Genomic DNA, 14,700 nt, shown 5'->3' on the forward strand with positions numbered 1-14,700 from the left:
TGCATATGAAAGCTAAATTCCAGGAAGGAAGAAGAACTATTCAAACTAGTAGATAATATAATCATAAGAAAATGTACATATGAAGCAACTTGCAGTTATTAAAGGCAAATATTAAGAGATACACAACTAATCTGGCTTAGTGGAAAGGGTCCCTGTCCATTGCACACAGTTTAAAAACAGGTGATCTCTAAGGTCTCTCCCAACCCAAATCATTCTCTGATTCTATGGCAAAAGTAAAACTTTCATGATCACCTCACCAAAAGTGAGATTTGCAGTACCTGTGAAGACACCAGATTCTTTTCAGTTTCCATCCTTGTTGTGGTTTTATTTATTTTAAACTAAATCTTCATCTTTGAGTCAATAGTTTGTTTCCAAACCAATTTCTATGCCTTTTAGGTACTTCTTTTAAACTTTATTTGTTAAATTAGTCTAGAAAACAGTGTTATCTATCCAACCACTTAAAATAACACTCTTACTATCAATGCTTGAAACTGTGGTGTTTTACTTTTCCTCTTTATGTGTTTTTAATGATAATTTCATTTTAAAAAATACAACCCAAAATCCCAGTACAAAACTTTAAATCTTTTTTTTTTTCATGAAAATGTATATGATTGTAGTTCTGTAAACTACAAAATTTGCCTTTCTTGCTGATGTTTATCTTTTGTAGAACAGGTTTCTGTTTAACTTCTGTTCTGCTGAACATTGCTTTGCATGTACTTACGATCCAATTATGTTTTCTTCCTGAAGTGATTGATGCCTGTCACAGGCTGTGCAGTTATGTACTTGAATAAAGGAACAAGCATACACTTTAATTCTGAGTTATTTTCTTAATTTATTTACCTAGCCTTAAAAATATTAACTGCATTAAAAGGTCATTTGCTTCCACTTCAGTAAGACTATATCAGTTCTCATGGCTTACAACCTGGACCAACATGGATATCTTATTATTTGTCCTAAAACCATGTTATTCTTTCAAGCTACGGTGAAAAAAGTCAAATCTACTGTTCTTTCACCTGTTCTCCAAAAATTTAGAAAAATTTAAAAAATTAAAAATCAATTCTTAAAGAAAATTTTAAAAAATCAAATTATGATAGAGAGATAACTTCATTAGTCACACACATTACATCTTGTATGTGTTTTTTAAAAATTAGGGAGACAACAGAACTTCAGTCACAGAATCACAAATGGGTGAGATTCAAAAGGAGCTTTAGGAGTCACCTTGTCCAATCTCCTTGCTCAAGTAGGGAGGCCTACAGATGATTGCCCAGGACCATGTCCAGGTGGACTTGAATATCTTCAAGGGTGGAAAATACACAACTGTTGTGGGCAACTTATAAGGCAACAGTGTTCAGTTGCCCTCATATTGAAAAACTTCTTCTGGATGTTTAGAGGAAGCCTCCTGTGTTTCAGTGTCTGCCTACTGCCTGTTGTCCTCACACTGGGCACCAATTAAAAGAGCCTGGCTCCATCTTCTGCACTTCCTCCCTTCAGGAACTTATGAACAGCAATTAGATCTCTCCCAAACCTTCTCTTCTCCATGCAGAACAGCCTTTCCCACTCTCTCAGCCATTCCTTAGGACAGAGATGCTCCTGTCCCATCCTCATCCTCGTGGCACTTTGTTACATTCTCTCTGGTACATCCATGTGTGTTTTGTTCTGGGGAAGCAAGAACTGCATACAACAATCCAGATGTGATTTTACCAGTGCTAAATAGAGAGGAAGGAGCACCTCTCTTGACCTGCTGAAAATGCTTTGTCTAATACATGCTGGGAGAGCATTAACCTTTTTTTTTTTGGCTCAAGGGTACATTGCTGGTTCATGTCCAGCTTGGTGTCCAGTTGCAGGAGTTCACACTTCCCCTTGCTGATCTGGAGGACATTCCTCTCAGATCATTTCTTCAAGGACCCTCTGGACAGCAGCAAGGTTCTCTGTCACTTCTGTCAGTTTTGTGCCACCTGCAAACTGAGGATGAACTCTGCACTCCAATCTTTTTTGGTGATGTGGACTCAATATTGATTTCTGGGGTACACTGCTAGCTACTGGCTTCCAACTAGACTTTATATCTCTTATCACCACCCTCTGAGCCCAATCATTAAGACAGTTTTAACCCACCAAACTGCTTTCTCATTCAGCTCACAGTTCATCAACCTCTCTATGAAGATCTCAGGGGAAATTTAGGGGAAACTTCAGTCAAAAGGAAGTTTGTTGGCTGGGGTTGATTAAACAAGGTTATGATTTGGCACATTTGAAGACTGTTGTGTGAATGAACATGACGTACAAAATTTCCATTTCTCTATATTTGAAGTATGTCTTTTAATTGGACAATATTTTTAAAATATTTCAGCTAGTTTGAATTATCATTGCATAAAACATGGAAATATATTCATCTGGGACTATACAGCACATGTTGAATCTTGTTTTAGTCACATAGATGCAGTTGAGTAAGTTGGGAATTAATCCCCTAGGCATGTTAATGTGCTTTTTTGACAACTGTTATTAAATCTAACAAGATATTTAAATTGCAGATATTTTTCTGACTGAATATTCAAAAGGTACTTGACAGCCAATCACCTGTGTCCCAGATGTGTTTCCCTGTTGCAAGTGTATCCTGTGACTTTGGCATTTAGCTTAGATAGTTTATTCTGCCTGTGGAGCCTTGGTGTCACAGATCACAAAATGACAGAATCGTTAGGGTTGGAAGGGACCTCTGGAATACCACCTAGAAAGGGTTAAACTGGAATGTGTCCAAGTGAGTTTTGAAGGTCTCCAGAGAGGTAGGTTCCAGGACCTCCTTGGGCAGTCTTTTCCATAGAAAGCCTCATGAACCTCCTCCTCCTGGTCAGGCACCCTATAGCAGCTGCCCACTTATATTATCCAGTCATATTATCACCAATATTATCCACTCCCTTATTTCTCACCCATAGTTTCTCAATTCATTTGTCTGCCCCTGGACAGTGCTTGAGACATTCCAGATGCTCCCTCACATAAAGAGCATATCCATTACCTTACCTCTCTTACCTAAAAAGGTCAGAGCCGTCCATGACAACATTCCAGTCATGTGAGCTGTCACACCATTTCTCTGTAACTGCAATGAGATTTCGTATCAATTTTTAATTCTTCTACTTTACTCCCCCTACTGCATACATCTGTGTACTCTTTATAGCAAGGATTTGTTTTCCTCATCCTAAATTCAGCATTTGTATCAGGGAAAGCCTCATTATTTGTTGTGGGTTTTTAAAATAGATTTGTGCTGAATGCCTCAGGTCTCAGCATAGAACATTTTGGAACTCTGTTGGTAACATATGTTGACAATTTTCACAGTACACATAAATATATATTATTCTTTTCTTACTTCTTGATTTATTCCACAAAATAACCTTCCTAGGCTTTAAGCATCCTTAATTGAAAACCTTGAGAAGAATTTAAAAAAGTAAATAATCTTGAATTTACCTTGCTAAGTGACTGCTCACGTAAGACTGCTGTTTTGTTGGTGGGAATTATTATTTAAAACACCTATATAGACAGTTCCTGACTAGATAATAGATCCATATGACTATTTTTTTTTTCTTTTTAAATGTGTTTTCATCTAATTGTCTTAATACTGAACTCTTAACCTCAAGTTACTGGCTGCTTGAATTCTTCCTGAATCCATTTCTGATGGCTGTTAACACTCATATCATTTTAATTTTTCCAGTAGCAAAACTTTTAGGAATAGTTGTGCATGAATTCTGTATTACAATTTTTAGTTTGGAAAATTTCAGATTTACACTCCTTTGGAATATTTTGCTGAATAGCAGATGTCTTTTTTTTCTTTGTTTTGTTTGTTTTGCCTTTGGAAGGGGTTGGAGGGTGGTCTCAGATCTTTGCCTTTGTACAATCCTTCTTACTTAAGCTATCTCTGACACTTAAAAGAAAATCCAGTCTTCTGAATCTTGCTAGACAGGTATCCTGTTTTTTTCTTCTCATAGAAATTGAGTCTGTCAGGTCTGCTCCAAGTGTGCTAGGTCACCCTTTTCAGGAACTTACACAGGTAAATCACGTAAGTGGGAACAAATGTCTGGTAGTTGGGTGTGTGTGTGTGTGTGTGTGTGTGTGTGTCTATAATTAGAGAAAAGATAATGAGTTTGCAGCCTGAGATGTCCCTTGATAATTTGTTCATCCTAAGTGAAGATAACAAGAGAGAATTGAGGAAGGCAAGAGGAAAGGATGGGACTCTTTTTGGGCATCAGCAATGATTTACTGATTATTAGTGAGAGCTCTCCACTCCAGTGCTTAACTAATAAACAATGTGTGAAAGAAATACATGGACCTAACATTCACTCTACTACTGAAATTATTTTAATTAGGACCCAGCACTGAAGTCCACCTTTATAGATTATTTCTAACTGCATGTTGGGAGGAATTCACTTTGGAGAATAACCTTTCCATTTATTCAAAATGTAGTGGCATGTTTACACCTAGGTAATTATAATCCAAGCTCAATAAGTAGAGAAACAAATAAGTAAAAATATTCCATATACTAAAGGACTTTTTGTAAGTGCAATGATATAAAGGTGGTGCAAAAATCTGCTTGAATGCTACTTGTTTTCTGGATTTTTTTCTTAAAACAAAACATTCCTTTATGATAATTTTTTGGCTTTTCCTTCTCCTTTTTGAAACCTAAAGAGAAGTCTGTTACTTGATTTTTCCTAAGATTTAAGGAATTTTGCATTTGTCCCAGACAGACTGACTTTTTATTTAAAATTTCCTTTCATCTTTTTTCTGTGTCCTGAAAAGGAAAATTATAACATAAGATATAAAATATGATTTATAAATCATCATTATTAACTAAAGTTATGTTTTTCATGAGAAGAAATGATTTTTTTTTGCGGGAATACTATAACTATTATTATACCACACCATCTATATGACTATTGTGTGGTGTCTCACAGATTTGCTTAATTTAATTAAACCAATGATATTGAGCAAAGAAAAGGCATGGTGTAAACTGTAAATCTTCCCTAACATAAAAATTTTGCTCAAACTTGATGCTCTTGTATATACTAGGAGCATAATGTTTCATGTTTCTGCTAGTGGTCTTTTTTAAAAGAATAAAGAAGACCTGACATGTCAATGACACTTGAAATTCCTTTAAAACACATCTTAAACTAGAATCTCAGTCTGTCATATATGAGAGCTTAGGGCAAGCTGTGTTGCAGCTCACTGAATAGAAAATCAGAAAATTTCCTTTAAATAAATTTCATATGTACAGAGTAGTTTGATATAATGATCTATAAAAGCAAATACATAGAAATTAGACAAAAATTTAATTTTCAGTTACTTGAATTTCACATTTGTTGTGATTTAAGCCCTCCCAGCAATGCAGTACCAACTGCTCATCCAATCCCAACCCCAGTGAAATGAGGAAGAGAATCAAAAGTTGAGATAAGAATGAAGAGTCTAATAATGGAAACAAAACTAAAGAATAAATAATAAATTATTAGAATTGTTATTATTATGGGAAAAATAAAACCAAGGAAAAACAAATTATGCACACCACATGCTGACCAATGTCAAACCTCATCCCTGAACCTTGATCATTCCTCTTTCCAAGTAATTCTCCCAGTTTATATACTGGGCATATCATTACGTGGTCTAGAATATCACTTTGGTCACTTTGTGTCACCTGTCCCAGCTATGCTCTCTCCAAGCCTTTTTTGTGTACCTTCTCACTGTCAGAGAATGAGACACAAAAGAAGTCCTTGGTTTCAGGTAAATACAACCTAGCAACAACCAAAACATCAGTGTGTACCTACATCATTGTCATGCTGAATTCAGCACACAGCACTGTACCAGCTACTCCAGCCAAAACCAGGACAATGTTGTTGCTTGTGAGCAAATAAAAACTGAAAAATCATAGAATCAAATGCAAATGAAGTTAAAATCTGTGATGAAGTTCAGGATATTACGCAGGTGAACTAGAGAACAAATTCCATAGTTTCAGATAGGTGTAATATTTGTATAAGTCTGAAGCAATACTGAGATCACAAATTGTATATGAAATGCTAGATCTGCTCAAGTACACAAAATTTCTCTATTTCGAGTGAGACAATTTGCTGATAGCAATGTTTATTTGCTTTAATGACTAAAATAAAAAGGAGTCCAAAATCTCAAATGAATGCTCATTAACTTGTGCCAGGCAGTGTTAGTGATGTGATTAAATGTAACATGTTCATTACATCATGTCAATAGTTTCTAGCTTTTTCTGAAATTAAACAAGAGAACTGAGAGAAATGAGGTTCAAATGAAAGTCTGATATTTTCTGAATCAAATCTCTATTGTCTTCTCAGCAGTATATCCATTTGATTGAAACTCAACTTTTCCTATCTGTCTATTCAAATCCTATATTGGAAATACTTTCAGACTCAATCCCTAAAACAACATGGAAAAGGGACTGGAAAAAAAGTGATAGTAAGAAAGAGGTGAGTGGTTTCACTACTCTTGTAGAACTACTACTGGCCACAAGTTCCCATTCCTCTTTATGAGTATTCATTACTGAGCTGATCTCCAAAGAGATGAAACCCAGTTGCTGAAAAATTTGCTGAGCCAGTTAGACACTCTTAAGATTTTTGTGACAGTTGACCTTGCAGCAACATTCCCGACAAAACAAAATGTGGTCCTGTCTGACCAGTCTACTGGCCTTCTGTGACAGAATGACTGCATCGTGGACAAGGGAAGGGCTATGGATATCATCGGTACGGATTTCTGTAAGATGTTTGTCACAGTTCCCCATAACACCCTTCACTCTAAATTAGAGAGAAGGATTTGATGGGTGGAAAGTTCAGTGGACAATGAATTGGTTAGACAGTCATACCCAGAGAGTAGTGGTGAATTGTTCAACGTCCCAATGGGCACACTGGGACAAGGGTGACAAGTGGTTTCCCTCAGGGATACATACTGGGACCACTTTTTGTTTAGTGTTTTCATCAATACATAGACTAGGGCATCAAGTGCACCCTCGACAAGTTAGCAGATGACACCATGATGAGTGGTGCAGCTGAGACATCAGAAGGAAGGGATGCCATCCAGAGGGACCTGGAAAATCTCAAAAAAGTGAGCACATGGAAACCTCATGAGGGATGTTTATGTCTTATGGAAATGACCAGCATACAGAAATAGACCATTTTGTCACTTCAGGTAACCATTTTGTATTGCTTTTCTTTATGATTATCCTTGTCCATCTCTTGATTTTTTTTAGAAGCCGGAGATATCAAGAAAAGGCATTTGTGCAACAACTGAAATATCTCTTTCCACTACAGCTCTGGACAAAATTTTCCTGCTCTTCAGGTTGTTACAAGTTACAGTTGAGGATAATATCCATCTAAACAAAGAATATCCACACAGCTGTCTTCTATTTCCTTCCTGCATTTTAAGAGCGTGGACTGGACATGTCCACCCAAAAGATCCAGTGGGTTGGGAACAGGGTAATTACTTCTACTTTTTCATTCAGCTTATGGAACTGCCAAATAATAGTGTGTTTCAAATAGGTACATCAATGGTCATTGCCTATATACACAAGGAGTCCCAAATTTGAAGAAGACATGCCGATGGACGACATCAGTTCTTTAATTATTCTGTTGATGAATGCTTGCGCATATACTCTTCTGTTACTCCCACGGAATCCAGAAATTTTAATGCAATTTTTTCATCATAAAAAGAGTAAATTTTTAATACAATCGTGTTTGAACTGTTTAGAAAAGATAATATACTGACTAGAAGTATTGTCAGTGTAAAAGCAGTACATCACACATATAAAACTGTCAGTCAATTATATCTATAGTGCAGATTTTGAGTTCTGCTCTGTGTTGTTTCTATCCCTGAATCAGCAAAATATGCTACTCTTAAATAATAAGCGTCCTCTGAACAAGATGAAAAGAATTTGGGAGTACTGTGTTGTCGTAGTGACTTTCAAGTTACATCTCCAGGTTTGGAACAATCGGGTGAAGATTATAGAATTCTATAAACCAACAAAAAACCTCATTCGTTCTTCTAGAAAAGTGTTTTTCAAAACTAAAAATTAGAGAAAAAATAGAAGAGTAGTTTCAAAACTAATGTGTCTATGAGGGCATACCAAAGGTATTTTTGTGATGTTCTTCAAGTCCTTTGCTAAAGCTCAAGACAAAATAATCCCCAAGATTTCTGTCTTCACAATGTTTTTGGAATCTGGAGACTAATCTTCTACATAAATCTCAAAGACACAGTAATTCTCAATCTACTTCAGTTACTGTAAACTCCTCAGTCAACATTTAATGCATAATCAAATAATTTTGCATGGTATATAGCATTCCAACATTGTAAACTGTTGATAAGACCTGCTAGGCAGTAAATGTTTGGGGGTTTACTGTATTTACTTTGATTATCTGCTTTATTTAATTTCCATGCCAGTTAAAATTCTATATTTTTGATTTTACAGTTTTGGTAACTGGAATTCTCCCAACCTTGAGAACAAAGTCAGACTTACACATATTTCACAGATTTTCTGTTTATCTAAATCGCAGCTAATCGAAGTCTCTGGGGTAATGATGATTAATCCTCAGTTACTTATATGCAGAAGTGCCTACACTTGGGAACGAGATGTTATATTTATTTTAGCTAGGATATAAAAATAACTAATCTTGGGCTTTTCTTGAGTAAAGGTCTTTATTATCTCCTATATTAATGTGTTTTTTCAGATTGCCTGGAAGTTGGTTGTGTGTTCCTCTCCAAAGGAGAAACTCTCTATGTAAAAGGTTTCTTTAGTAAGTACACACAACAATTCAAGTACCAAGACAGAATTCTTGCATCATATACATTCCCAGTCCAAAAGTTACATAAGTGTGACTTTTTGCATCCAGTGTCCCAAAATTAAAGATGGTACAGAAGGGTAAGGCTTGTAAATTTATATACTCAAATGAAAACTACCTTGAGTATTTTAGTGTTAGAGGTTAGGAGACAAATTAACTATCAGACCTATTTTGAGAACCCAGTCTCCTTTGCACACATAAAGAACAGAAATTAGATTTTAAATCTGCTTGTTTTTACTGCTTTCAAGCAAATAAGGCCTCCCTTCTTATTTCAAACTAAGTAGTAATGAAAAAGTAACATCTTTGATAACTGAGGAAAATAGCATTAAAACTATTTGCAATTTAAAATAATTCACCTGGGTTTACCTTTAATATGTTCCTTGTCTGGTTAGGTTTTTTAGTGGTTTTTGTTTTCTTGTTTGTTTGTTTTTTCTGGAGTAAAGCATGTAAAAATACTCTTTGAGACCATTTGTGTCATTATGAAGTTCTGTATTGATTACTAGAGTACCAGCTGACAAGGTGAATGACTAGTAAAGATATGTTTTTGCACAATGCAATAGTCTGCAATACAATCACTCTCTAAGAAAGAGGAGGGATGCTTTAACCATCCAATAGAAAAAAATGTATGAAGACAAATTTTCTAATAAAATAATAAGTAAATTGGAAACATTGAAAAATGTATGCTTTAACAGATGTTGTAAGGGTTGGTGGGGGTCGAATGATGCATGAAGAGGTTTGTCCCACTGTCTGACTTTAACTTTTCCTCATTGTTACTATGGGGTCATAAATGGATTAAGTGAAAGACGAGAGAAAATACACTTACTCCTAGAATCTTTGAAGGCAGTACATTTTAAATAAGATAAAATCACTTTGGAAGTCTTGAAATCCTTCCTTCTTGGTGTTCCTTCTTGGTTTTGGATTTTTTTTCCCAATGGCTAACAATGGAAAGGAAATGGTTTTCAGTTGTATGGAAGGAAATATCATTGAAGTCTGATGCTAGGGATGTATTTCTGCATCTACAACTATTTCTGTAGCTAACTACAAGTTATAAAAAAAACCACAGATGGCTAAAATATATCTAGACCTTCTCTGTCCACAAGCCAAAAGGTTTTGTCATTGCCTGATCTGTAATCAGTGTGAGATATTCAATAGTGAGAGAGCAGGAAAACTGAGCTATTCCATTTATTTGGAGGAAACCAAGGTCAGTTTTTGAAGTAAAAGCTGATTTATGCTATGGTACAGATTTCTTCCTGATGAAAATTTGAACTAACAAAGAATCAGGCTGTTCTGCACTCCTACGTATTACATGAAAAAAGAAAAGTATTCCAAGAGTTAAAATTTTTTGGGAGACAAGAATTGAATTTAATTTAGGGCTCTGTTCTACAGAAAATGTGTCCCACTTGTCAGTTGTTGAAATGCCCTATTAGCTGTGGCAACAAAGTTCTTGTGTACATCCAGGGAATTTCTATCCCTCCTGTTTCCCACTGTTTTTTTTTTTTAAATAATTGTTCCCACTGGGAGAGAGCCTGTTGAACACATTCTCTTTGGGCTACACTAACTTTATGAACTATACATGGAGCTGCACAGCTGGAGAAAGGGCAGATGTAGATATAACAATGCAAAGAAATTAAGAACTGTAGGGGAAGATGAGTACATTTTCTTCAACAATTTGAGCATACCCAAGAAAATACTGGTTTTCTAGCTTCTGTGTTATGATACCTTTGTGACAAAAAGGACAGGTCTATGACACAGTATAACTGTACTATTGTACAGTTACTATTATAGCTTTTCTTAATAATTGTTGTTGATTTCCACAAAGTATCTTTTTTTTCCTTGTTTAATTTAGAAACAATGATTCAACTGAAGTCTTGCACTCATAAAATAATTTCTATGACCTAGCAGCCAGAATCAGATTTGATGTCACTCAAAACAGTTGATTAAAGTTAAAACTCTGTATTTCTCCAGTTTCTCAGTCAGCTGTTAAACTCACTCTGAAAGTGAAAAGATTCTTAAATCTGTGTTGCAATAAATTACTTTGTGGGATCAAAATGATACGAATGTTTTAAACCTATTCAGGACTATACACTTTGCACTCATATTAAATGAAGCATAATCACCTTAAATGGGTGATAATGAAGTGTGTTAGCTGCAGAAATACAGGCAGCTGCATTCTACACAGCAATGCTAAAACTTGTTGTGTCTTGTTACCTTCCTCATTCTGATACATAATACATGCACAAGCAGATTTATCTGTATTTTGCAGATATATTAAATCTAGATATTTCTCTCTCTCTCTCTCTTCTCTAGTTGTCTTCAGTTATGTGACTGTAATTTTGCATTTTTTTCTATCAACAAATATCAAATATTCAGAGATTGATTCATCAGCATTCCTGACTTCTCATTTGTATTAATTATAATTAATGGTAAAAGGTGATATGGACTTAGTACACTCAGTAAAATGTCTATTACACCTCACTTGCCTAAATGCATTTTATCATCTCTCCCATATTTAAAAGTTTTCAGAAAAGGTGTTTTCTTAATTTTCCTTTTGCTGATCTAAAATGGACTCATGCCTTATCTTTTTTATTTAGGAATGTTCTGTGAATGCAGGAGGGAGCCAGAAAAGGTGGAATCCTGAGGAAATGCAGTGGATAATTTTGTTGCAGGCTTAGCTTGTCCAAAGCACAGATGAGCAGAAAGCAGGAGCCTGTAGAGTCTTGACAATAACATAAAGAGAAACAGGCTGAGAAGAAAAGGTCATTGGAATAGAAAGGAGAGAGAGGATTTTATCAGTTGATTTAAGACCTAATCCTCTCTCACATACCAAGGCTAAATAAATGCTCCTGCTACCTCAGTGTTTAGGAGTGATGGCCTCCCCTGTGCTTGTTACCTGTCCATACTGTGGCCTTGTGCATTAAGTTAACCTTTCTTCATAACTGCTCCTGTAATAAACTGTGAAAATTTCTGAGCCTTTTATTGTCCAAACAGCAAGGAAATAATTTTTTAATGAATTTAAATGAAATTTTTCTGGGTCACAACTGTTAAAAAGATTATATTGGTATCTTTTTCAAATTATTAAAATAAATCTGTAAAGTAGAAATATTCTTTCTTTGGACATATAAAGCTAGAAGACTCACTTTAAACCAGAAACAGTGTAACTAAGATAGATCAGTGAAACTGCCTCAGTAATTCAGTTGGAAATATTTTACTGGTGTTTTCAGAAAATTGAAAAGGCCAACAGGAATTATTACTATACTAAACAGCATATTTTATTTCTAAACATGCTGAATTAACAGATTTTTTAAATTTATCTGATTTTTTTTTCAATATACAAGAGTATATCATAGCACTTGGGAATTGTGTGAAAACACATGTGAGTCTATATCTCAATTTCATGCGAGAAGCTAGGCATAAAACAACTTTCATAGTTAGGAGTGAAGGCAAGCAAGCTTATTACAGAAGAGATGGATTTGAAATGCAAGAAAGCATTTCTACACACAGTTCAAGCTTGATTTTTTTCCACACCTTGAGTTTTGAACAATTTATTGGAAACAAGGCCTATAAAACTAAAGGAAACAAGGCCTATACTCCAGCAACAAAGGAAGGAATGTACTGAATTCAAAATAATGCTGGGATTCCTGTACTGATTTGGAGTTTTTATGTCCTGAAAATTTTCTGTGCAAAATCTGTTTTCTGTTCCAATTTCCATGAACTTTTATTCTTTTGGAAGGAGTGTACGCAATTAAAATTCTTGACTGTAATGTATTGGGTTTAATTGGCAAGGTTTTGGTAGCTGAGGGTGCTTCAGGGTGGCTTCTCCAGGAAGACCACATAAGTTTTCCCCAGGTCAGAAAAATCCAGTTCCAGCCATCTCCACGAAGTACCCACCAGTGCCCAAAGAGGAGCCTATCAATAAGGCTGGTAGTGCTTTTGTGATAACATATGAAAGAAAGCATAACAGAAAAAGATGCTGTACAACAGCTGTGAGAGAGGAGTGAGAAAATGCGAGAGAAACAGCCCTGGAGACATCAAGGCCAGAGAAGAAGGATCATGAGGAGATACTCCAGACAAGGAGCAGAGATTCCCCTGCAGTCCATGGTGCAGACCATGGTGGTGCTGGCTGTGCCCGTGCAGCCCGTGGAGGACCATGGCAAAGCAGATATCCACACTGCAGTCCATGGAGGACTGCAAGCTGAAGCAAGCACCTGGCAGCAACTGTGACTTGTGGAGAGGAACCCACAGAGGAAGAAGTTTTCTGAAAGCAGCTGTAGCCTCATGTGGGAGTAATATCCTCCTGAAGGTCTGTACTTCCTTGAATGGGACCCAAACTGAAGCGTTTCATGAAGGGCTGTCTCCCATGGAGGGATCCCATGCTGAAACAGGGGAAGAGCATGAGGAGGAAAGAGTGGAATAGATTGAGAATTATGAACTAAGCACAACTACCTTTCCTGCTCCAGATGACATAGAAGGGATAGGTCAAGAAGGTAAAAGAGAAAGAAAATCAAATCTGAGAGGAGGGGAAGGATGGGTGAATTCGGGTTTAGTTTTTTTCATGTTTCTAAGTATGTCAAAGTATCCTATTCCATTACAAGAAATTGACAACAAATCAGGTTATTCTGCCTCAAATCAAGGAAGAAATGCTGTTTTGTCCATGTTGTTAATTAGTAAGTAATCTTCCTGTCCTTGCATTGACCCAAAAGAGTTTCATTTTATTTTCTCCCACTGTCCTGTTGATGAATGGAGTGACAGAGCAGCTTGGTGTGCTCCTGCCAGCCAGCCAAGGTCTATTGACAACAAATAATTTTATGAATAATATAATCCAGTTAGGGGTCCTGGAATACTGATTAAAAATAATTTGTTTGTTTCTACAGAAAAAAAAAAATTTACTTTTGTAAGTTGTTGCAAGCTTGTAAGTTTAAGTATAGAACCTAGGATTTTAGTAAGTTGAGTAATATCTAACAGAAAATATAAAAAGTGTATAGTAAGATGTACTGACTTGATCTATGGCTGCACAGTCTTTCTGTTTATATTAACACATTGAAAAGGGAAAGAAGTTAATGGGAAAATAATAATCAGTGTTTAATAGCATTTACTCCTAAGACCATAATGCAGTAAAAAAGTGATTTCAGATAGTAAAGATCATGTTAATTGATTACTGCACTGATTATCTGGTTTTTTTTTGTTTTTTGGCTTTTTGGTTTTTTTAAAATATACTAATTATGCAAAGATTAAGTATAAAATGTACAAATAGTAATGCTGAAGCTTACATTTACATGTCAAAGAATGGTTTGTCAGAAGACAATCCACATAGTCAGACTAGCTACAGAATTTTGAAAATGCTGCATTTGAGCAAGTTCTGGACTTAAACTGTCATAATATTATTTCCACCAAGAAAATTGTGAGAGATAAGTAATTATTCCATGTATCAAACAGTGAAAAATATGTGTCAATCCTGCTAAATATTCAACTCACATATATTTGTTTTAAGAACAGAGTGATTAATAAATTAATATTAACCTATTCCCATGAATTTTTTTCCATTTGTCATTCATTCTCACACACACAGACACACACCCCCCACAGGTATAAAGCTCTGTGTTTGAAAGAATATTTCTGAAAAAAATAAAAACTGTAAGAGGAAGGCAAAGGAAGCTGGAAACAAGAAAGTCAAGGTTTCCCTAAACAGCTTCACTTTGAAATATCAGAACAATGTACGTCTACATCGCAAAATAATTTCCTAGAAGGCACATTTTTTAAACATAAAGCATTGTGTCATTCAAATGTGAATTAAAAATAATTTTGAAGAAATATTCAGTTTGCTGAAAAGGAAATAGGCCTTGTTAATAATTTCTTCCAGTAATAATATCTCACAGATTGC

This window comes from Melospiza georgiana, chromosome 1 (genome assembly GCF_028018845.1).
Source record: "Melospiza georgiana isolate bMelGeo1 chromosome 1, bMelGeo1.pri, whole genome shotgun sequence".
In the NCBI taxonomy this organism is placed as follows: domain Eukaryota; kingdom Metazoa; phylum Chordata; class Aves; order Passeriformes; family Passerellidae; genus Melospiza; species Melospiza georgiana.